Below are 25,982 nucleotides of genomic sequence, written 5' to 3' on the forward strand. Positions count from 1 at the left end.
TTACAACCAAATGTGAAATGCTTCTAAAAACTCACGACGTGAAGCTATTAATCTCAATGTGAGCTTCAATTTCAATCTTTCTGTAATATTCAACATTGATTGCTGCAGAAAATCTGGTGGAACATATTTACCGGCGGAGAATTACTTTTGTTTTAATATTCTTATGTGTTGATGAGAACGCTGTCAATTTAATGATCGATACGTTGGGATCTACACCTGGGACAATAAACTGAATGTTCATGCTTTGTTTGACATCCTGCAAATCCTAATTGTATGTGTTTTCACTTTTTTAAAGGGGGTTGTTCATTCAGTCAACCCCTTTTCATGGACATTGAAGGAGGTCCCTGCTGTAGGGACATTTGAGATATGATGACCAATGGGATCACCAGTGACCAAGAGCACCAACTCCTATGGCCCCATCAAGTACTTCAAACCACAGCACCATCCTGTATCCAAAGAGTTTGTTATGAACTGTTGTATCATAGAAACCTGAAACCGAGTCCGTAAGCCCACACGTCCTACAGCACCATATTAACTAAGATTCTGACACAACACTGGGTTTCTAGAGGTGATGTCCTGGATTCAGCTGGACATTCCTAGTTACCGGATGCTGTCTCTGCCCTAGAGTTGCCTTCTTCTGCAGAAGTAAATTGAAGCCACCTAGGTGTGCAAAAAATGATACCGGTGAACAGTTCGGATTATCTTCCCACATTTTTACTGCTCTCTGCAAAAGTACCATCGTAATGATGCACAGCTTCACGATGATGCCACCGATACTCCCTCACCTGACCCATCAATTTTGCCTCCAATGCCCTAACATGGACCCAGAGAAAAAGAAGAAGACAGGGCACAGCCGGAAGGGAAACAGCCATTCATTGAAGAAGAGGAAAGAATAAAAAGGTAAATTTTACTTTCAGCCAGTAAAAGCTAAAAACTGCATAGTGAGGAGACAAAAGAGCCTATAACTCTGGTATGATATGCAAATTGTCTCTTCAGAAAGGAAGAGGACTAGAACTTTAGTGCCACCTATGGGAAGTAGCAATCCTAAAAGTCAATATCGACTCTCTAACGAGTCTTGTCACATGACTTAGGTTACGACTCTGATAGGAACTCTGTAATCTGCAAGGCCTAAGGCTCCACTTACATTAGACGATGTGCGGCACCAAGGGCGGACACAGACAGAAGAGGGACCTTGTGCAAGAATAGAATATAGCCCCTTTGAGGTCCAATAATGTGTCTGTGAAGGAAGATGCTTGCTGCTTTGGAGGTGGAAACGAGCCCCATTACCTTTTGGGCCCCTGTGCAACTGCACAGGTAGCACCAAAGGTATGTCCACCCCTGTGTGGCACTAAACTGCTGATTATTGACTTGTTTGATGATGGGTGGTAGTTTAATAGCCTGTTTCCATAGGCAGACTGCCCCTCAGATATGCACTGAACAATCTGTAACAGATCGTTCAGTGCGCACAGGCTCTTCTCAACAGCGCAAGTCCTGTTAACACTTATTTTAAATTAAAGAAAGAACGTTACCCTTGGAAAGGGCCTTACCAGTGTGAGACATGTAGATTGCGAGAAAATAAAGGGGGACACAACCAAGCCCTTTGTCAAAACGAAACTATTTTTGAAAAAGAGCTTGGTGCGAGCACAAAATGCGTAAAAATAAAAACTACTAAATTATTTTTCCATCCTTAAACTGCTTCCTTCATACAGCAACGCAGTCTACTCTAAAACGTCAATCTCCATTTTTCTACATGTTGATCAGGAAAAGAGGCTGTCAGTCATTATATGTCACACATTAGTAATTCCTCCTCTAATTTATAGTAAGCTCTGGAGGCAGATTCTCAGGGAGATCTATGTCCGGCCCATAGATCCTAACAGCTCATTTACATATTAAGAAAAATATGGATTTCTCTGGAATAAGACATTAGTTCGCAGATATCATTTTATTCAACTTTCTATGACCTCTATGCCCATATTGACAGATTAGGAGGGTTGATCCTACTGACAGATTCCCTTAAAGGTTGTACTGCACCAGGTGGAAGGGGCATTAACTGAATTTTTGCACCTCGTCTCATGAGCCTTTAGCTGAAATCATCCATTAGAGAAAGGGGGCAGCATTTTTGCAGTTATACTGTCCTTACTAATGAACTTTTTCTGGTAAGTATGATGGGAATCATTAAAATCTAGACTATTTATGTAGTCCTGGCTAATGCTAAGAGTACCTGGCTAATGCTAAGAGTCTTGCCAAGGTTGCATGGAGGACACAGAACAAAGTATTAAAGTGAAAAATTATCATTAATGATGGAAATGGCTGCTTTATACACAGCACTTGTAACTGGAACACCCACCTTGGGTGCAGAGACGACATTCGTAATTAGGGTCCTACTCCTAGACTACTCAAGACTCTCTATGGTACAATGGTACTATATATAGTCATTGTAGGGTTCAATAGTACAGTACCTGTCTAAACAAATACTGGAATCGAATGCTGTCTCAGATGCTATATACTATGGTATATACAGTGGAATTTACTTCGTCATTGACCACTTGATGAGATCAGGCATTGCCTTCACACTGGAGCTCCAAGATACACCTCTGATCACATCTCAGAAATGAATCACAGAAAATAGTTTTGTATGTATGAGAATGTGTCCAGGCGATATTCCGATACTGAGCCAAATAAAAACTAGAATAATTTTTCATGTTTAAGACACAGGCAGTCGGAGATTAGAGGCACAGAGGAAAGGGAGTCCTGCCAGTAGCAAAAACATGGAAGAAACAGCCCTGTTTTTGATGCTTATGCTCCCTTTGCTTAAGTTATCAGGAGCTTTCGAGTATAAACAAAGGAAAGTTCACCCCTCGGTACAAGGGCCGACGAGAGCGGAACGTGAGAACAGTTCAGAGACGTGGAACAGGAGAGATGCTGAAGGTTCATTGGGAAAACAGCAGGGGATGAACTTCAATGGATAATCCAGATATCCACGCACATCCAAAAAGACAGCGGACATGCTTTTAAAAGACTTGGCTTTCCAGCACTTGGTAATGGACTGCAAGAAATATATGTATTTGTTTTCTGCTGCCAAAAGATCTTTTAACATATTTACTCAGTGAATCTTCTGGTTAAAGATCAGGCTAAGACTCTACATCAAAGAGTGGAAGAAATTTTCTTAAAAGCAATATATTATTTATTTATCAGAGGGGCAATGGGACTTCACGCAGGAGAAATGTGTTATATCTTGTGTAGTACTTTAAATATTCTAATTAAAAAAGTTTGTCAGGTTAAACATGGACCATCAATATCAGACTGGTGAGGGTCTGACATCAGGCACCTCCATCGATCAGCTGTTTGAAACTACCCTGGTGGATGGAAATTCACTGTGTACGGAACAGCTCAGCTCTGTACACTGTGTACTGACCATTCTCGGGTACTGCAGCTCAGCTCTGTACACAGTGTACTGACCATTCTCGGGTACTGCAGCTCAGCTCTGTACACTGTGTACTGACCATTCTCGGGTACTGCAGCTCAGCTCTGTACACTGTGTACTGACCATGCTCGGGTACTGAAGCTCAGCTCTGTACACTGTGTACTGACCATTCTCGGGTACTGCTGCTCAGCTCTGTACACTGTGTACTGACCATTCTCGGGTACTGCAACTCAGCTCTGTACACAGTGTACTGACCATTCTCGGGTACTGCAGCTCAGCTCTGTACACTGTGTACTGACCATTCTCGGGTACTGCAGCTCAGCTCTGTACACTGTGTACTGACAATTCTCGGGTACTGCAGCTCAGCTCTGTTCACTGTGTACTGACAATTCTCAGGTACTGCAGCTCAGCTCTGTACACTGTGTACTGACCATTCTCGGGTCCTGCAGCTCAGCTCTGTACACTGTGTACTGACCATTCTCGGGTACTGAAGCTCAGCTCTGTACACTGTGTACTGACCAATCTCGGGTACTGCTGCTCAGCTCTGTACACTGTGTACTGACCATTCTCGGGTACTGCAGCTCAGCTCTGTACACAGTGTACTGACCATTCTCGGGTACTGCAGCTCAGCTCTGTACACAGTGTACTGACCATTCTCGGGTACTGCAGCTCAGCTCTGTACACTGTGTACTGACCATTCTCGGGTACTGCAGCTCAGCTCTGTACACTGTGTACTGACCATTCTCGGGTACTGCAGCTCAGCTCTGTACACTGTGTACTGACTATTCTCGGGTACTGCAGCTCAGCTCTGTTCACTGTGTACTGACAATTCTCGGGTACTGAGCTCAGCACTGTACACAGTGTACTGACCATTCTCGGGTACTGCAGCTCAGCTCTGTACACTGTATACTGACCATTCTCGGGTACTGCAGCTCAGCTCTGTACACAGTGTACTGACCATTCTCGGGTACTGCAGCTCAGCTCTGTACACTGTGTACTGACCATTCTCGGGTACTGAAGCTCAGCTCTGTACACTGTGTACTGACAATTCTCGGGTACTGCTGCTCAGCTCTGTACACTGTGTACTGACCATTCTCGGGTACTGCAGCTCAGCTCTGTACACAGTGTACTGACCATTCTCGGGTACTGCAGCTCAGCTCTGTACACTGTGTACTGACCATTCTCCGGTACTGCAGCTCAGCTCTGTACACTGTGTACTGACCATTCTCGGGTACTGCAGCTCAGCTCTGTACACTGTGTACTGACCATTCTCGGGTACTGAAGCTCAGCTCTGTACACTGTGTACTGACCATTCTCGGGTACTGCTGCTCAGCTCTGTACACTGTGTACTGACCATTCTCGGGTACTGCAGCTCAGCTCTGTACACAGTGTACTGACCATTCTCGGGTACTGCAGCTCAGCTCTGTACACAGTGTACTGACCATTCTCGGGTACTGAAGCTCAGCTCTGTACACTGTGTACTGACCATTCTCGGGTACTGCAGCTCAGCTCTGTACACTGTGTACTGACCATTCTCGGGTACTGCAGCTCAGCTCTGTACACTGTGTACTGACCATTCTCGGGTACTGAAGCTCAGCTCTGTACACTGTGTACTGACCATTCTCGGGTACTGCTGCTCAGCTCTGTACACTGTGTACTGACCATTCTCGGGTACTGCAGCTCAGCTCTGTACACAGTGTACTGACCATTCTCGGGTACTGCAGCTCAGCTCTGTACACTGTGTACTGACCATTCTCGGGTACTGCAGCTCAGCTCTGTACACTGTGTACTGACCATTCTCGGGTACTGCAGCTCAGCTCTGTACACTGTGTACTGACCATTCTCGGGTACTGCAGCTCAGCTCTGTACACTGTGTACTGACTATTCTCGGATACTGCAGCTCAGCTCTGTTCACTGTGTACTGACAATTCTCAGGTACTGAGCTCAGCACTGTACACAGTGTACTGACCATTCTCGGGTACTGCAGCTCAGCTCTGTACACTGTGTACTGACCATTCTCGGGTACTGCAGCTCAGCTCTGTACACAGTGTACTGACCATTCTCGGGTACTGCAGCTCAGCTCTGTACACTGTGTACTGACCATTCTCGGGTACTGCAGCTCAGCTCTGTACACTGTGTACTGACCATTCTCGGGTACTGCAGCTCAGCTCTGTACACTGTGTAGTGGCCATTCTCGGTACTGCAGCTCAGCTCTGTACACTGTGTACTGACCATTCTCGGGTACTGCAGCTCAGCTCTGTACACTGTGTACTGACCATTCTCGGGTACTGCAGCTCAGCTCTGTTCACTGTGTACTGACAATTCTCAGGTACTGAGCTCAGCACTGTACACAGTGTACTGACCATTCTCGGGTACTGCAGCTCAGCTCTGTACACTGTGTACTGACCATTCTCGGGTACTGCAGCTCAGCTCTGTACACTGTGTACTGACCATTCTCGGGTACTGCAGCTCAGCTCTGCACACTGTGTACTGACCATTCTCGGGTACTGCAGCTCAGCTCTGTACACTGTGTACTGACCATTCTCGGGTACTGCAGCTCAGCTCTGTACACTGTGTACTGACCATTCTCGGGTACTGCAGCTCAGCTCTGCACACTGTGTACTGACCATTCTCGGGTACTGCAGCTCAGCTCTGTACACTGTGTACTGACCATTCTCGGGTACTGCAGCTCAGCTCTGTACACTGTGTAGTGGCCATTCTCGGTACTGCAGCTCACCTCTGTACACTGTGTACTGACCATTCTCGGGTACTGCAGCTCAGCTCTGTACACTGTGTACTGACCATTCTCGGGTACTGCAGCTCAGCTCTGTACACTGTGTAGTGGCCATTCTCGGGTACTGCTGCTCAGCTCTGTACACTGTGTAGTGGCCATTCTCGGGTTCTGCAGTTCAGCTCTGTACACTGTGTAGTGGCCATTCTCGAGTACTGCAGCCCAGCTCTGTACACAGTGTACAGACCATTCTCGGGTTCTTCAGCTCAGCTCTGTACACTGTGTACTGACCATTCTCGGGTACTGCAGCTCAGCTCTGTACACAGTGTACTGACCATTCTCGGATACTGCAGCTCAGCTCTGTACACTGTGTACTGACAATTCTCAGGTACTGCAGCTCAGCTCTGTACACTGTGTACTGACCACTCTCGGGTACTGCAGCTCAGCTCTGTACACTGTGTACTGACAATTCTCGGGTACTGCAGCTCAGCTCTGTACACTATGTAGTGACCTTTCTCGGATACTGCAGCTCAGCTCAGTACACTGTGTAGTGGCCGTTCTTGGGTACTGCAGCCCAGCTCTGTACACAGTGTACTGACCATTCTCGGGTACTGCAGCTCAGCTCTGTACACTGTGTACTGCCCATTCTCGGGTACTGCAGCTCAGCTCTGTACACTGTGTACTGACAATTCTCGGATACTGCTTGCTCAGCTCTTTTCACTGTGTAGTGGCCTTTCTTGACTCCATCTCAGCTTTGTTCACTGTGTAATGGCCATTTTCGGGTACTGCAGCTCAGCTCAGTATACTGTGTAGACACCATTCTTGAATACTGCAGCTCAGCTCTGTTCACTATGTAGCGGCCATTCTTGGGTACTGCAGCTCGGCTTTGATCACTGTGTTCACTGAAGCTTGGTTCAGTATACTGTGCAGTGGCCATTCTTGAGTACTGCAGCTCAGCCCTGTACACTGTATAGTGGCCGTTCTTGGGTACTGCAGCTCAGCTGTGTTCACTGTGCAGTGGTCATTCTCGGAAACTGCAGCTTTGCTCTGTACACTGTGTAGTGGCCGTTCTCAGGTACTGCAGCCCAGCTCTGTATACTGTGCAGTGGCTATTCTCGGGTACTGCAGCTCAGCTCGGTACACTATGTAGTGGCCATTCTCGGATACTGCAGCTCAGCTCTGTACACTATGTAGTGGCCATTTTCGGATACTGCAGCTCAGCTCTGTACACTATGTATTGGCCGTTCTTGGTTTCTGCAGCCCAGCTCTGTACACTGTATAGTGGCCATTCTTGGGTACTGCAGCTCAGCTCTGTACGCTGTATAGTGGCCGTTCTTGGGTACTGCAGCTCAGCTCTGTTCACTGTGCAGTGATCGTTCTCGGAAACTGCAGCTCAGCTCTGTACACTGTGTAGTGGCCATTATTGGGTACTGCAGATTAGCTCTGTTTGAAGTGAATGTGATCTACAGCGCCCCACATCACTCACTACATAATGTACTGGGCTCGACTGCTCTGGGACCATGCACTGTGCACTTTGGGAGCTGTAAACATTTGATTGCTCGGGGTGCAGGATGTCGGCCCCTCCATTGATCCTAAGGATAGGTCATCAATATCTAAATCCTTTAAAACCCATTTTAGGCTACAGTTAATTTTAATTAAAACTCATTCTTGTATGTAGGTAAGTCCCACAGGCATTCACAAGGGATAGAGGAGTAACTGATGACAAGTGACCTAGATGCAGCCTAATGATGCCGAATTTAGCATTGTCCTGAAGTCTCAGTACAGGATGTCTCTGTACCCACTGAAATGATCATATAGATTCATTAATTCTATAGGGAAGGAAATTCTTGATCGGCAAGTGGCACTGATGATGAAGTAACTTGCATATATCCTGATTATCCTCTGACTTGTAATTTTCTCTGTTTCAAAAAAGTGGATGGAGCTGGCTTGCATTTTGACTGGCAGTGGGGCTTTGTCAATGGCACTGTATTGAGCACTGTACTTATCGACAGACACAATGAGGCTGTCAGTATATAGGAGTTCTTTGAATAACAAACTTTCTTCTCCCCACTCCTGGACAGACCAATGGCAAGGCAGGATTGATGATCAATAGGGCGCACCTGACACCCTAATAAAATCCTTATTATTCAAGTGTCGTTTGGCAATGTCATGCCAGGTGTGAATGCAATACAGGGGGGAAAGGTAAAGGGAGCCCAAACACTAGGGAAAGGGGAAGTGGTTACCTCTTAAACTGGACTAGCGTCACCCTGTCTTCCCCTACTATCCCTATACAGCCTCCGCAGCTGTGGCCGGTCACGTGCCTCGCCCTACTATCCCTGGGTGAGACTACAACTGGGAGTGGAAGGAGATGAGCACTAGTCAACCTCCGCTAGCACTCTAAAGACAAAAGGGGAAGACAACACAGGGGAATTACAACTTACCTTTAGAAGAAACTCCAACAGGGCACACAGCCTCAATACTCCAAAGAGGACGTGATGCTACTGCAGCCAAGCTCCAAGAAGGAATGAGTATAACCGGCGACGCCTACCTAGAGAGACCAGGTATATATACACCCAGGCCAGAGGGAGGTAGTCGCTGGGTCCTAAAGACAACCTCCTATCTAGGAAGCTGTCTGCAATGCCAAACGTGGAGATCTCCTACAGGCCACTGCAGGGCGACTGTCTCTTACCTTCAACATACCCGTGATAGGCAAACAGTGACAAATAGCAGAGCCAGTGATGTAGCAGAGCTGGGGTGTCTGAAGGGACACAGAAACCAGTATCAGACCCAGCGACTTTGCAGAGCTGGGAGGTGGCACGCAGAGTCAACATAACGCGTGGCTCGGAAAAGTGATGTCAAAGGACCAGAAAGAGCCAGCCACTGCACAGTAAGAATAGAGTGCTCGGCATTGGATTCAAGAGCAGTGAACCTGTCAACCTGTCGTCTCATTTCTGGATCCTGTCTCTGCTATTGACCCAACTTGCTGACACCTCTTCCTTCTGGTTGCTCCACCGGTCAGCAGCTACTCTATGGACACAACTGGGTGCCTCTGCAGCAAAGGACAGACCCCTGAACACTGATGAAAGGTCAATTACAGGAGTGCCCCTGGGCCTACTACATGGAGAGGATTGTGCCAACTCTGTCCATAGTTGCCTACTTGAGTTGAGTGGAATTATGGAAGGACTGGAGTAGAGGTACTAACTATAGTTGGTAATGTTGTGGTGTCATTGACTGCTGCAATCAAGAGTGCAAAAACCCTGAATCCAACTGATAAAATTACAGGGTGCAAAAATTTTGCTGGCAAAGGGGAATATGTGTTTTGGTGACTTCTACTTGCATCTGTTAACAACTATCTTCACAATATACTAAATACACCCCCCATTAAATTAATGATTTGCGAGCTACAAAATGGTGTAGAAATATTAATTTAAGTGGTTGTCAAGGACTAAGAAGGAAAAGTCGTCAATATCCGATCTGTGAGAGTTTGACACCTTGCATCTACACCGATCAGCTGTTACCAGTTCCTGTGGCCACCAGAAGTTCATGGTGCAAAGAGCAGGAATGCCAGAACTCCGTGCATTGTGTAGTGGCCATTTTTGGTATTGCCGCTCAACTACTATTGAGGCGAATGAGGAATGAACTACAACAACCAAGAATGCCCACTGCACAATGTACTGAACTGCGGTATACCATCTCTGTTCATTGTGTATTTCCAGTGGTCATGAGAACCAATAACAACTGATCATGGGAGAGCCAGGTGTCTGATCCACTCTGATCTGATATTACCTATTTTATGGATAGGTCACTATTTCAGTCCCAGACGATAGCTTTAAGGAATATTGCAGGCATTATTATTTTTGTGTTTTAAGCAGTGATTTTTATTATTGGATTCATTTTTTGGTCTGGAAATATAGATGCAGTTTGAGTTATGGAGAAGCAAAGTACATAAAAATAATCACCCACAAACATTCTTAATATATATTGCATTCACTCAGGTGTCTTCATAAATAATAAAAAAATCTTTATATACAATGGTCATAGAAAGGTTAAAAAAAATTATACTTAAAAAAAAAAAAAAATTATACGCACCCTTAACTACAATAGCGGAGAAGGTCACATTTCCCCTTTAACAGAAATGTCACACATTCTCAATAGACAACGTTTAAAAGAATTGTCTTCGAAGAATTCAAAGTTTGTTCAGCAGTTTTGTTGGACAAAGTTATCCTGCTGTGGCCAGAAGATAAAAGTCACTCTTTTCCTACAAGAGAAGCCTTTATGCGGATCTCCTACGGACCAAGGGCAAGTAAAAATGCATAACAAAATGGCTTCCCTGATGAGAAAAGCCATAGGTCGTGGACTCTGACTTTCTTTTTTCAGGCTACTGTCTTGTACTTCAGAAAATCGAGAAACTGAGAAAACAAAAGTAACAACTTTTTGAAGACTAATCTCATTGTACTGCTGTGAACACTTTGTCAGGTAAGTCCATTGGTTTCCTTTGCTGCTAGTCTACTAACTTTTTAAGGGAGGTTCTCCGGGACTTTATAAGAAAAAAGCTTTGAGAGTCAATCATGTCAAAACCCCAATATTTCTAATCTCCTTTTTCAAATTTGGTCCCTACATATATTGGTGCATCTCACTAAATTAGAATATCATCAAAAAGTTAATTTATTTAAGTTCTTCCATACAAGAAGTGAAACTCCTTATATAGAGTCATTACAAACAGAGTGATCTATTTCAAGTGTTTATTTCTGTTTAATGTTGATGATGATGGCTTACAGCCAATGAAAGCACAAAAGTCATTATCTCAGTAAATTAGAATACTTTATAACAACAACTTGAAAAATGTTTTTGAAATCCGAAATGTTGGCCTACTGAAATGTATGGTCAGTAAATGCCCTAAATACTTGGTCGGGGCTCCTTTTGCATCAATTACTGCATCAATGCGGCGTGGCATGGATGCGATCAGCCTGTGGCACTGCTGAGGGGTTATGGAAGCCCAGGTTGCTTTGATAGCAGCCTTCAGCTCGTCTGCATTGTTGGGTCTGGTGTCTCTCATCTTCCTCTTGACAATACCCCATAGATTCTCTATAATAGATTCTCTATGGGGTTAAGGTCAGGCGAGTTTGCTGCCAATCAAACACAGTGATACTGTTGTGTGTAAACCAGGTATTTATTCTTTTGGCAGTGTGGACAGGGGCCAAGTCCTGCTGGAGAATGAAATTTCCATCTCCAAAAAGCTTGTCGGCAGAGGGGAGCATGAAGGGCTCTAAAATTTCCTGGTAGACAGCTGCGCTGACTTTGGTCTTGATAAAACACAGTGGACCTATACCAGCAGATGATATGGCTCCCCAAACCATCATTGATTGTGGAAACTTCACACTAGACCTCAAGCAGCTTGGATTGTGTCCTCTCCACTCTTCCTCCAGACTCTGGGACCTTGTGTGTCAATGACTGCCTTCTGGACATCTGTCAAGTCAGCAGTCTTCCCCATTATTTTGGAGCCTACTGAAACAGACTAAGGGACCTTTTAAATGTTTAGGAAGCCTTTGCAGGAGTTTTTTGTTCATTATTTTAATTTACTGAGATAATGAGTTGGGGTTGTGTGTTTTCATTGGATGTAAGCCATAATCATCATCATTAACAGAAATAAACACTGGAAATAGATCACTCTGTTTGTAATGACTCTATATAATATATGAGTTTCACTTTTTGTATTGAAGAACTGAAATAAATTTACTTTTTGATGATATTCTAATTTAGTGAGATGCACCTGTATTTCTTGAGATTGGCATCTATTTGAAAATTAAGCAAAACTTGTGTTATTGTTATTGTGTGAGTCGGGCAACCCAAGAGTCAGGGTAGTCAAGTAGTCCGAGGTCAATAGCCAGGAGGGTACGTCATGAACAGAGGGAAAAGACAAAGGCTTAGTTAGGTAACGGTCCAAGGTCAAAATACCAGGAGGATAACGGATCAGAGCAAAGAGGTTAAACAAAAGGATGATCAGAACGAGATCCAAGGTCAGGCAGCGATAGATCAACAAGTTAAGCACTAGTGTCATGGGTGTGTCAGGTGTTGCTCTGGAGCCGGCTGCAGAAGGTCACTGCGCTTGGCATTGAAGATGCCTTCTTGATCCTCTCATCTCTTTGGTATTGTTGTATCCTTCTTCCTTTAGGACCCAGCAGCTACCTCCACCTTCTTCTGCTGATTGACACACCCTTGCTTGGTAGTTAAAAACTCTCTAGTTTCTCCAGATAGGCGCCGGTGATAGTTCTATGTACTTCTGTGTTGGCTTGGAGCACTAGCAGTTGGCTAGTTTCGTCTCTGGTGCCCTTGGAGGACAGTTGGCATTATCTCCCTGTTGTCTGCTCAAGCTAAGTATATCCCCTTTGTTTGTCTACCTTATTGTCTTTAGTTTGTAGTGGGGCTTGACTAGTGCTCACCCTGTCCCCACCCTATATAGGGCCAAGCTCTAGAGACATTCAAGGCTTAGGTTCCTCCTTAGCGATAGGTGTGGAACATATTTAGGGATGATAGGGTAGCAAAGGGGATATTAGATCTGCCTAGGGGGTCTCCACTCCCCCTTTCCCTAGTGTTTTGGCTTCCTCCCCCTCTACCCTTCTTGTTGCACTTAGTCTTTCCCTCACCTTGCGTGAGAACTAGGCACAAAGAACACAAACCACACTAAGCTGAAACTACGGCTGGCAGCTATCTGGAACCCGCAGCTGAGTAATCAAGGGAACATGGAACACCTGGTGAGAGCTCAGCATCCCACATTCTCAGATTGGACAGCCGAGCTGTCAATAAAAACACAGAAAGATCAACACGGCCCTGCACCAAACTGGACGTCTAAGCTGTCAATCACTGCACAGACAGCTCTGCACACCCCTGCACCAGACTCAACGACTGAGCTGTCAATCACTGTGTCCTAAGACACACTGAGAGGTGGAACCTTTACAGTTATGCCTCGTTCAGAGTCTGAAGGATGGTACATGATACCGGCATTATCTCTTTGCCGTTTTTGAAACAATGTCATGCACTGCTCCTTCATACCCTGAACTCTGCATATCTATGTCTTTCTATAGGATAGACGATCTAGGTATAATAGTTCGAGATTCAACACATATGACCCCCACCAATGAGCAGAACAGATGTGACCGACTCTGCTATTGAGCCCTGCAGAAATGATTGGGTTATATTACATAACTGGACAGATTCCTGCGCTTTGTACTGCACCCCCTATGTGCTGTGGCCCCTTTGTGTTGCTTACAGGTTGGGGTCCTTGGATTTGGACCATAACCAAACATATTTCATGGTCTATCCAATAATAATTCTATCTTACACATTCATAGTCAATGATTTATAACAAAGAGCTGATAGGTTTCAGCACCCACATTTGCCAGTTAAAAACAATTGCTTTCCCCATTACACACATTTCTCTTCATATATAAAGTATATAGACACCTTTGGGGGCATTGTTTTTATTTAAAAAAAAATTGCAATAGGGTTACATTATAAATTTGGCTTCTAGAATAGGAGTTACCTCTGAGTCTGTCAGTGAGCTCATTTTGATTGCCAGGGTCTGTAATCCTTATCTTTCTTCCCCTGTACTCTTCCAATTTGATTTATGAAAAGATAACAGTTTAAGTTTGATTTGGTCATAAATCAGTTTAGAAGATGGTCCAGGAGAAGAGAGATAAGAGATATTCAATGATAACTCATTCTACAGTCTGCCTTGTATAGTACTTACAGAATTTAGAAGCAAAACACACCAACATTTTTAATTAAACACTAATGCTAAAGTAATTTTTAAGATGAAACCCATATATATATTTTTTTTAAAAAGATTTCCACATCTTGGATATTGATACCTTTATTGTCATTTATTTATTACTTTAATGCATTTTTGGGGGAATAAAAAATATTTTTTCAATTGGATTTAATTAACATTTTTGCACAGTTTGGCTTTTACAGCTTCTTTGTTTTCCCTCTGCATTGCTGACCGCTGAATGAATTAACTGAGAATCTGTCAGTGAGTTTGTTTTAATATAAAAGTTTATAACCATCTTATTTGCATTTTTCTAATTTCCGCTGAGCTGATCTATGACCACGAGGTGTGATGTGGTCTGCGATTGTAAATGAGCTTAGAAAAAGAGGGATAACAGAGTTACAATCTCAATCTGAACGAGCTCACTGACGGATTCTATGTTAACTCATTTGGCAGTCAGCAATAGACAGTGCAACATGTAGGATATAAAAGTTGAACAACAATTAAATATTATACATGCATTCAAGTTAAAAAATGCCCTTGAATGAATGAACATCCTTTCAGCCTATCAAACTCATGGGGAAAGTGAAGCAAGCAGCACTCAGAAGTGGGCATTTGTATTACCTGTCAAAAAAAGTAGGAAAAAAAGAAGTTATTCAAGCTCTAAATTAACAAATTCCTTTTTTTTTACTTTTCCTACTAGTTGTAATAGGATGATGATATAATTTTACATTGCTAGACAAGGAACCTAATAGAAAAAGCCTAAAGTGTTAATTATACCGTCCTGTAATTATGCTACCTGCTATAATTAAATAGGAAGTTTTACTAAACAAGTAAGATCCATTAATAGTCACAGGGCAATAGGAAACTATAAAGGCACAATTGTAATCATGCTTCCAAAATTGAATTTACTCATTATAGATAAAATACATTTCTCCGCCATTGATATACTCATCATAGCAAATAAATGGGCTCGATATAATTACCACTATAAAAACAAAACTCCATTAACAGCCATTTCCATTTTTCTCCTTCAATTGCTAAGAAAAAACTCCTTAGGAAAGTAGAAATTTAGGAAAATGTGGAGAATGCTCCTTTTTCGAAATAGTTATCTGATTGGATACATGATGGCTAAGAATGGTATTACGTAAACTAGGAAGCATAGTATGGGCAGAGTTATAGACAGTAAAGTGTTGCAATACACTGATATTTCAAAGAAGACTTGTTACTTGCTAAAAATAAAACTGAGTTTAATCCCTGACATTTCCTGATTCTGACGCTTTTTTCCGTTTTGACCTGCGTTACTCCATTGCAGAGATATTCACTTTTGTTGCTTTTGGAGCGCAGCATGTGAAACCTCTGCTTGTTGTGCAATTGGATGTTTCTTCATAGTCTTCTCTGGGGGTTGAGCTCTTTGACCCCTTCCTCCTAGATCTAAAGTCTAGCAGTCTCAGACACTGCCAAGCTGTGAATGGCAGCATCTGGGAGGAAGGGGTATAAGAGCAACCCCCCCGCCTCCCGAGAAGACTCTAAAGTTGCACTACATGCAGAGATTTCACATACTGCGCTCCAAAGTTAACAAATGTGAATATCTCTACGATGGAACGACGTAGAGCAAAATGGAAAAAAAGCGTCAGAATCAAGGCAGCTCAAGGATTTTTACAAGATACAAATTTTTTTTTGAGCAAATGACATGTCCTTTTTAGAAAAGCGCCATGACTATCCATGAGTTACATATGTAATTGCAGCTCGTATCTATTGATAACAAGATTGGACAGATGTATCTCTTTTGGATAAAAGGCAGCCATGTTTTTCTAATTCTTTTCAACCCCTTTTATTTATGTTAGCACAGTGTGGAATGTATTGTGATAGGGTATCGTTGGCACAATCTTTTACTTGTAACAGATGGTATTTTGGTTCGGTAACTCATTACCTAATGTCCTGCCCTAATTGTACATTTGGAAAATGTCTTTATTAATATTTGATGCCACCCTCTGTTCTTAGTACAATGCAAACAAAGAGCAGAAACAACACTTAATCACTTATCTAAACCCGATGGGAATTTTGTTTTATTAATGTTTATTATGTTTGTTATGTTTATTATGTTATTTGTAGTTTTATTTTAACTCCTAGAAACATAAAAGTATGGAATAAAAGAATGTAGTCAAGGTTCCTTTATTGGCACACAAGGTTTTGTTTGGCCAGATTACAATTGTCCTGAATTCCAGTACTTAGTGTATAAGCAGGAAATAGCTGCTAATACAATAATCAGTCAGTCTCTAACGTTTATGTGTGGAGGAAAAAGGGATTTTGTCATGTAAATAGGAAAGGGTTCTTCACAGTTAGAGCAATCAGACTGTGGAATGCCCTCCCTTAGGAGGATCTTGACAAACGTGCACTGTGCGCTGACAGTCTGCTCTCTTAATTTACAGTTCAACACTGGTATCGACCCCTTTCATTTAAAACAAGCTCTGGAGGCAGATTCTTGGGGAGATCTATGTCCGGCCCATAGATCTTAACAGCTCATTTACATATTAAGAAAAACATGGATTTCTCTGGAATAAAACATCGGATCACAGATATCAAGGTATCATTTTATTCAATTTTCTATCACCTACATGCCCATATAGACTGCTTAGGAGGGTTGATCCTACTGATAGATTCCCTTTAAGTCAACTACATTACAATGCAAGACCAGTGAAAATGTAATTTTTTCCTTTTCTATTTTTTTCAATTTTTCCCCATTCAATACTGACAAACATTAAGGATAGTCATCCAATTTTGATGTTTTGTACAAGGCTAATATGTCCCACCCCAAAAGAAAGAGTTGGAAATATAAAATAAAAATGACCTTTAACAATGCGTTTTGTTCCAAACGCTGTAATGAATTGTTAAAAATAATAAATATTATAATGAATTAATTAGAAATATAGCGAGCAGAATAAATACATAAAATACAATGTAAAAATATGTAAACTAACTTATTGAATAAAAATGCGTAAATGTATTTGAAAAAAGTTGCAACTTTGAGCAACACTAAGTACAATGACTTATTGTCCCTGTCAGGGAAAAAAATAAATAAAAAAAATAATAAAATATAAACCTTTTCAGCAATATAATAATGGCATGTGCCAAGAGGAGCAGATTCAGCAAAGCTTGGTGTGGATGAAACATTTCTGTCGGCAGTGTTCCAGTGATTTTCTGAACAGAATACAATTGTGGAAAAGGAAATGAGCTTCTCAGAACACATTTCAAAAGTGAACAAGCTGTCAAGGAACCTCGAAGAAGTCCAACAGAGACAGAAGGAAAGCTAAATCGTGTGGGACATTGAGTGGGCACATCCGTAGAACATGTCGACTTCAAACGCTCTGTATCGTGGAAAAGGAACAAAATGTGTAACGTTTTAGGGCAGTGTGGGGGGAAAAAAAAATTTTGTTAAATTATTAGACAAGAATCGTACAACTTGCTTTGCTAAGTAATCTTCTTTTCCCCGTTCATCTCTGTTCCTCAGCATCCTCTCTGTGTGGATCATATCAATTCAGGAGAGATGTCTTCACCATGTTTACCGCTTTAATCTGTTCTTTTTCCCAGTGTCATTTTCTCCCCCGCTTGTGAAGACGACAGTGTCCATTTCTAGACTGGAATCTCTGGCAGTTCATGCTGTTCTTATTTATTTATACCCAGACACACAAAGAAGTTATATCTTAGAAAAAAAAGAATGTCTGAGGCTCTTTTTTGTCTTATTGGTGTAATATTGAGGCTTAAAGGGGTTTTCCCACGAAAAAAAAGTTCATTTTATTCAACATTTTAATCAATAGATCTTGGAATAATAATAAGTTCCACAATTGGATGTGTTTAAAAATAATATTCCTGTGCTGAGATAATCTTATAAATGTGCCCCTGCTGTGTACTGTGTAATGGCTGTGTCTTACTGTGCAGGAACATGGTCTAATCATACCACATCTCCTGGACAGGAGGGGAATCAAAAGAGTATACAGACAGGACAGCAGGGGATCACAGCGTATTCCTTCTTTGAAATAAATCACTGGTTAAAAAAAGGCAGGGAAATGCCTTGCATCACAAAAAGAATCAGCTGTTCTGTCTGTATACTCTTTTGCTTCCTCCACTGCTGTCCTGTCTGTATACTCTTTTGCTTCCCCTCCTGCCCAGGAGATGTGGTATGATCAGACCATGTTCCTGTATGGTCAGGCACAGCCATTACACAGTACACAGCAGGGGCACATTTATAAGATTATCTCAGCACAGGAACATTATTTTTTAACACATCCAATTGTGGAACTTACTATTATTCCAATATCTATTAATTAAAATGTACTTTGTTTGTGGGAAAACCCCCGTAAAGAGGACCAGTCAGCTCTCTTGGCATGTCTGTTTTACTTATATTCCCCATAAAATAACAATTCTGGCATATTGTTTTAGAACTCTGCTCTGTGCTTTGTTGTTCCTCCTGGAAATCTATGAGAAAAACTTATCACAATTCCTTTGGAGAGTCCTTCTACATACACTGACACTGTCCAATCAGTGCTAACAGTGTCAATCCTATTAGATACACACCCTATTGGCAATGGGAATGGTAACCCCTAGTTTTCAAATTTGTAATATATTTTCCAGGAAGAATAATAGGAACAGTAGAAGTATTTCTCCCCTCTGAACACCCTACTTCTCAAGAGAAACGTATTCTCCTGCCCTCAAATTGCATTGCTTGAATAATTAGCGGACGCCATGCCACGTTTGGGGAGCCCCTGATGTGCCTAAACAGTGAAAACCCCCCACAAGTGACACCATTTTGGAAACTAGACCCCTCAGGGAACTTATCTAGATGTGTGGTGAGCACCTTGAACCCCAAGGTGCTTCATAGAAGTTTATAACATTGAGCTGTAAAAATAAAATTTTCACATTTTTCCCACAAAAAAGTTTTTCAGCCCCCAATTTTGCATTTTCATAAGGGTAACAGGAGAAATTGCACCATGCAGTTTGTTGTTCAATTTCTCCTGAGTAAGCAGATACCCCATATATGGGGGAAAACCACTGTTTGGGCGCACAGCAGGGTTCGGAAGGGAAGAAGTGCCATTTGACTTTTTGATTGTAAAATTTGCTTGAATAACTAGCGGACGCCATGCCGCGCTTGAAGAGCCCCTGATGTGCCTAAACAGTGGAAACCCCCCCACAAGTGATACCATTTCAAAAACTAGACCCCTCAGGGAATTTATGTAGATGTGTGGTGAGTAGTGTTGAGCGATACCTTCCGATATCGGGAAATATCGGATCGGATTGGATCGGACCGATACCGAAAAAGTATCGGATATCGCCGATTCCGATACCGGAAACCAATGCAAGTCAATGGGACATAAATATCGGAATTAAAATAAACCCTTTCTTTCCTTGTAGGTTATTTCTACATGAAGGAAAACAACTAAGAATAATGTAGAATGTATTGGGGGAGGTGGGGGAGACAATAAAGGCATAGAGGTTTAGCCCAGTCAAATGGAATAGCAGGAATTAATATTTTTTTATTATGTTCTGAGTTACGGAAATATTAACTATGTTAAGTATTTTTATATTTTGTCAGATATTTATGTTTCACTACTTCCATGCTCTTCACCTTCTTTTTTACTTCTCCCACACTTTCTCCTTCATCATCCTCAGCATCTTTTTCATCCACTTCTTCTTCACCTTCTTCTTCTTCACCTTCTTCGTATTATTCTTTTTTTTACATTCTTCATATTCTACTTCTTCATCTTCTTCATATTCTTCTTCTTCATCATATTCTTATTTGTGACAGGCATTCCTGTAGTTGTTATCTATAAAAGGTTGGACATTACACCTTTCGTTCTGCCCGTCACAAAAGATTTACAACAGGATTTGTCCGCGTTCAGTTTGGCCTGCAGCAGCAGGTCTTTTCCAGGGGCACCACGAGGAGGAACGGACTCACCCCCATACACTGCTTAGTCATCTTCTGCTTATAATTTAGATATTATCTTTTGCTCTGATTTTTAGTCTTATGCTTAATGTTCTTCCGCTTTTTGTTCTGCAGCTTCTTGTATTTCTGCTTCTTGGTTTTCTGTCTCTTGTTTTTCTGTATCTTGGTGCTTGTCTTCTCTTCTTTGTCTTCTTGGTCAACTTCTTCAGGGTCATCTTCTTGGTCTTCTTCGGGGTGGTCTTCAGGGTCGTCGTCTTCGGGGGTCCTCGTCTTCGGGGTCCTCGTCTTCTTCGGGTTGGTCTTCTGGGTCCTCGTCTTCGGGGTCCTCGTCTTCTTCGGGGTGGTCTTCAGGGTCCTCGTCTTCTTCGGGGTGGTCTTCAGGGTCCTCGTCTTCTTCGGGGTGGTCTTCAGGGTCCTCGTCTTCAGGGTCATTGTCTTCGGGGTCCTCGTCTTCTTAGGGTTGGTCTTCAGGGTCCTCGTCTTCAGGGTCCTCGTCAGGGAGATCCAGAGTGATTACCAAGAACCATTTCAAAAAGCTTGAACTTGGAAATGTAGCAGAAGGTACAAGAAAGCTGAGGAACTACCGAGGACCAGCTGACGGTACTGGAACCCGGATGGATAGCAGAAGGTACAAGAGCCAATGGAACTACCGAGGACCAGCTGATGTTACTGGAACTCGGTTACTAAGCAGGAGGTACCTGTGCCAGAAAGCACTACCAAGGACCAGCAGACGTTGGTGGAACTTGGATACCGAGAAGGAGGCACCTAATCCAAAGGCACTGCCGAGAACCAGCTGACGGTACTGGAACCCGGATGGGTAGCAGAAGGTACAAGAGCCAATGGAACTACCGAGGACCAGCTGATGTTACTGGAACCCGGATGGGTAGCAGAAGGTACAAGAGCCAATGGAACTACCGAGGACCAGCTGATGTTACTGGAACTCGGTTACTAAGCAGGAGGTACCTGTGCCAGAAAGCACTACCAAGGACCAGCAGACGTTGGTGGAACTTGGATACCGAGAAGGAGGCACCTAATCCAAAGGCACTGCCGAGAACCAGCTGACGGTACTGGAACCCGGATGGGTAGCAGAAGGTACCCATGTAAAAAAAAAGTTCAAGGCCGCGAGCCGGCCGCAGTTACCAAAACCCACAGTCCTACAGAGGGTGCTTGTCCTATTGGCACTATGGAACCAGCCTTCATTGCCAGATCCCGCAGCCCACATAGGAGTCACCTAAACTGCAGGCACCATAGAGTCGGCTAACCCGACCGCAACACGACAGGACAACGCATTGGAGGCAAAGTGACGTTGACACTACCCGGAAACAGCTGGCGTGCTGGAACCAGGCTGGGCAGGAGGGAGTACCCGTGCCAAAGACACTGCCGAGAACCAGCTGACGGTACTGGAACCCGGATGGGTAGCAGAAGATACAAGAGCAAATGGAACTACCGAGGACCAGCTGACGGTACTGGAACCCGGATGGGTAGCAGAAGGTACAAGAGCCAATGGAACTACCGAGGACCAGCTGATGTTACTGGAACTCGGTTACTAAGCAGGAGGTACCTGTGCCAGAAAGCACTACCAAGGACCAGCAGACGTTGGTGGAACTTGGATACCGAGAAGGAGGCACCTAATCCAAAGGCACTGCCGAGAACCAGCTGACGGTACTGGAACCCGGATGGGTAGCAGAAGGTACCCATGTAAAAAAAAAGTTCAAGGCCGCGAGCCGGCCGCAGTTACCAAAACCCACAGTCCTACAGAGGGTGCTTGTCCTATTGGCACTATGGAACCAGCCTTCATTGCCAGATCCCGCAGCCCACATAGGAGTCACCTAAACTGCAGGCACCATAGAGTCGGCTAACCCGACCGCAACACGACAGGACAACGCATTGGAGGCAAAGTGACGTTGACACTACCCGGAAACAGCTGGCGTGCTGGAACCAGGCTGGGCAGGAGGGAGTACCCGTGCCAAAGACACTGCCGAGAACCAGCTGACGGTACTGGAACCCGGATGGGTAGCAGAAGGTACAAGAGCCAATGGAACTACCGAGGACCAGCTGATGTTACTGGAACCCGGATGGGTAGCAGAAGGTACAAGAGCCAATGGAACTACCGAGGACCAGCTGATGTTACTGGAACTCGGTTACTAAGCAGGAGGTACCTGTGCCAGAAAGCACTACCAAGGACCAGCAGACGTTGGTGGAACTTGGATACCGAGAAGGAGGCACCTAATCCAAAGGCACTGCCGAGAACCAGCTGACGGTACTGGAACCCGGATGGGTAGCAGAAGGTACCCATGTAAAAAAAAAGTTCAAGGCCGCGAGCCGGCCGCAGTTACCAAAACCCACAGTCCTACAGAGGGTGCTTGTCCTATTGGCACTATGGAACCAGCCTTCATTGCCAGATCCCGCAGCCCACATAGGAGTCACCTAAACTGCAGGCACCATAGAGTCGGCTAACCCGACCGCAACACGACAGGACAACGCATTGGAGGCAAAGTGACGTTGACACTACCCGGAAACAGCTGGCGTGCTGGAACCAGGCTGGGCAGGAGGGAGTACCCGTGCCAAAGACACTGCCGAGAACCAGCTGACGGTACTGGAACCCGGATGGGTAGCAGAAGGTACAAGAGCCAATGGAACTGCCGAGAACCAGCTGGCGGTGCTGGAGCCCAGGGTAAATACTAAAAACAGAAGAGCCAGAGGTGTATTTGGAGGAGGTTTTAAATCCGTACTACAGTGGATGTGGACAAAGCAGGAGAATTTGCCGGACACACAGCTGGGGATCAGCTGACGTTACTGAATCCCAATAACACTGGAGCAAGCGTTGACTGTGCAGACGGCACTTCTGAGCAGCAACTAGCGGTATTGGAGCCCAGGGTAAATACTAAAAACGGAGGAGCCAGAGGTGTAATTGGAGCAAGTTTAAAATAAGTAGCACAGTGAATATGGACAGAGCAGGAGAAATTGCCGTGAACACAGCAGGGGAACAGCTGACGTTACCGAACCCCAATAACACCGCAGCAAGTGTTGACTGTGCAGACGGCACTTCCGAGCGCCAACTGGCGGTGCTGGAGCCCAGGGATAAGAATGAAAACAGAGGAGCCAGAGGTGTAATTGGAGCAACTTTAAAATCTGTAGTAGTGAGAATGTGGACAGAGCAGGAGAAATTGCCGTCCGCACAGCAGGGGAACAGCTGACGTTACTGAACCCCAATAACATGGTAGCAAGTGTTGACTGTGCAGACAGCACTTCCGAGCGCCAACTGGCGGTGCTGGAGCCCAGGGATAAGAATGAAAACAGAGGAGCCAGAGGTGTAATTCGAGCAACTTTAAAATCTGTAGTAGTGAGAATGTGGACAGAGCAGGAGAAATTGCCGTCCGCACAGCAGGGGAACAGCTGACGTTACTGAACCCCAATAACACGGCAGCAAGTGTTGACTGTGCAGACAGCACTTCCGAGCGCCAACTGGCGGTGTTGGAGCCCAGGGTAAATACTAAAAACGGAGGAGCCAGAGGTGTAATTGGAGCAAGTTTTAAATAAGTAGCACAGTGAATATGGACAGAGCAGGAGAAATTGCCGTGAACACAGCAGGGGAACAGCTGACGTTACTGAACCCCAATAACATGGTAGCAAGTGTTGACTGTGCAGACGGCACTTCCGAGCGCCAACTGGCGGTGCTGGAGCCCAGGGATAAGAATGAAAACAGAGGAGCCAGAGGTGTAATTCGAGCAACTTTAAAATGTGTAGTACAGTGGATGTGGACAAAGCAGGAGAAATTGCCGTCCGCACAGCAGGAGAACAGCTGACGTTACTGAACCCCAATAACACGGCAGCAAGTGTTGACTGTGCAGACGGCACTTCCGAGCGCCAACTGGCGGTGCTGGAGCCCAGGGATAAGAATGAAAACAGAGGAGCCAGAGGTGTAATTCGAGCAACTTTAAAATGTGTAGTACAGTGGATTTGGACAAAGCAGGAGAAATTGCCGTCCGCACAGCAGGAGAACAGCTGACGTTGCTGAATCCCAATAACACGGCAGCAAGTGTTGACTGTGCAGACGGCACTTCCGTGCGCCAACTGGCGGTGTTGGAGCTCAGGGATAATACTGAAAACAGAGGAGCCAGAGGTGTAATTGGAGCAACTTTAAAATCTGTAGTAGTGAGAATGTGGACAGAGCAGGAGAAATTGCCGTCCGCACAGCAGGGGAACAGCTGACGTTACTGAACCCCAATAACATGGTAGCAAGTGTTGACTGTGCAGACAGCACTTCCGAGCGCCAACTGGCGGTGCTGGAGCCCAGGGATAAGAATGAAAACAGAGGAGCCAGAGGAGTAATTGGAGCAACTTTAAAATGTGTAGTACAGTGGATGTGGACAAATCAGGAGAAATTGCCGTCCGCACAGCAGGAGAACAGCTGACGTTACTGAACCCCAATAACACGGCAGCAAGTGTTGACTGTGCAGACGGCACTTCCGAGCGCCAACTGGCGGTGCTGGAGCCCAGGGATAAGAATGAAAACAGAGGAGCCAGAGGTGTAATTGGAGCAACTTTAAAATCTGTAGTAGTGAGAATGTGGACAGAGCAGGAGAAATTGCCGTCCGCACAGCAGGGGAACAGCTGACGTTACTGAACCCCAATAACATGGTAGCAAGTGTTGACTGTGCAGACAGCACTTCCGAGCGCCAACTGGCGGTGCTGGAGCCCAGGGATAAGAATGAAAACAGAGGAGCCAGAGGTGTAATTGGAGCAACTTTAAAATCTGTAGTAGTGAGAATGTGGACAGAGCAGGAGAAATTGCCGTCCGCACAGCAGGGGAACAGCTGACGTTACTGAACCCCAATAACACGGCAGCAAGTGTTGACTGTGCAGACGGCACTTCCGAGCGCCAACTGGCGGTGCTGGAGCCCAGGGATAAGAATGAAAACAGAGGAGCCAGAGGTGTAATTCGAGCAACTTTAAAATGTGTAGTACAGTGGATTTGGACAAAGCAGGAGAAATTGCCGTCCGCACAGCAGGAGAACAGCTGACGTTACTGAACCCCAATAACATGGTAGCAAGTGTTGACTGTGCAGACAGCACTTCCGAGCGCCAACTGGCGGTGTTGGAGCTCAGGGATTACAGTTCAGGTGGTAGAAACATGAACAGAACAGGAGACCTGGATACTGTTGCCAACCAATTATTTATTCTGGAAGAGGACTGGCAAATTCATGAGAGATCCAGGCCTTGTTCATTTTGAGAAAAGTAAGCCGGTCAACGTTATCGGAGGATAGTCGCATGCGACGGTCTGTTAGTACACCACCTGCGGCACTAAAGACGCGTTCCGATAATACACTAGCAGCAGGGCAAGCTAGCACCTCCAGTGCATACTGACTAAGCTCTGGCCATGTATCCAGCTTACAGACCCAAAACTTGAAGGGAGAAGAGCCGTCTGGGAGTACACTAAGAGGGCAAGACATGTAGTCTGTCACCATCTGACGGAAACGTTGCCTCCTGCTGACTGGAGCTGTCTGTGATGGTGTAGACATTTGTGGCGGCGGGGACACAAAACTTTGCCACATTTCGGCCATACTGGTCTTGCCTTGTGCTGAGGCGCTGCTTCTGCTCCCTCTTTGTGCAGAGCTTCCTCCACTGCCTCGACGCACTGAGCTGCTTTGTAAAGCACTAGCAGCACTGCTCTCGGTTGGAATGGAGAACATGATGGAATGCACCAGTGCGTCTTGGTACTCCCGCATTTTACGCTCCCGGTTCAATGGTGTTATGAGGCTTTGTAAGTTGTCCCGGTAGCGAGGATCTAGGAGGGTGGACACCCAATAATCAGCCGTGTTGAGAATGTGGGCGATGCGGCGGTCGTTTCTGAGGCACTGCAGCATGAAATCAACCATGTGCTGCAGACTGCCAACTGGCCAAGAAACGCTGTCCCCTGCTTGAGGCGTGATCTCTGCCTGCTCTGCATCACCCCACCCTCGCTCTAGATACTGACTACTAGAGCATTGTGTACCTCCCTCCTCTGGACAGATGTCTTCCTCATCCATTGACTCCTCCTCATCCTCCTCACAAAGTGTCCCCTGCCTAGGCCTTTGTGAGGAACCACATTGCGCAGACTGTAGAGAAGCAGATGGCATTT

The sequence above is a fragment of the Phyllobates terribilis genome, unplaced genomic scaffold, assembly GCF_046119375.1.
Source record: "Phyllobates terribilis strain yellow unplaced genomic scaffold, ASM4611937v1 Scaffold_8__6_contigs__length_399053987, whole genome shotgun sequence".
Classification (NCBI taxonomy): domain Eukaryota; kingdom Metazoa; phylum Chordata; class Amphibia; order Anura; family Dendrobatidae; genus Phyllobates; species Phyllobates terribilis.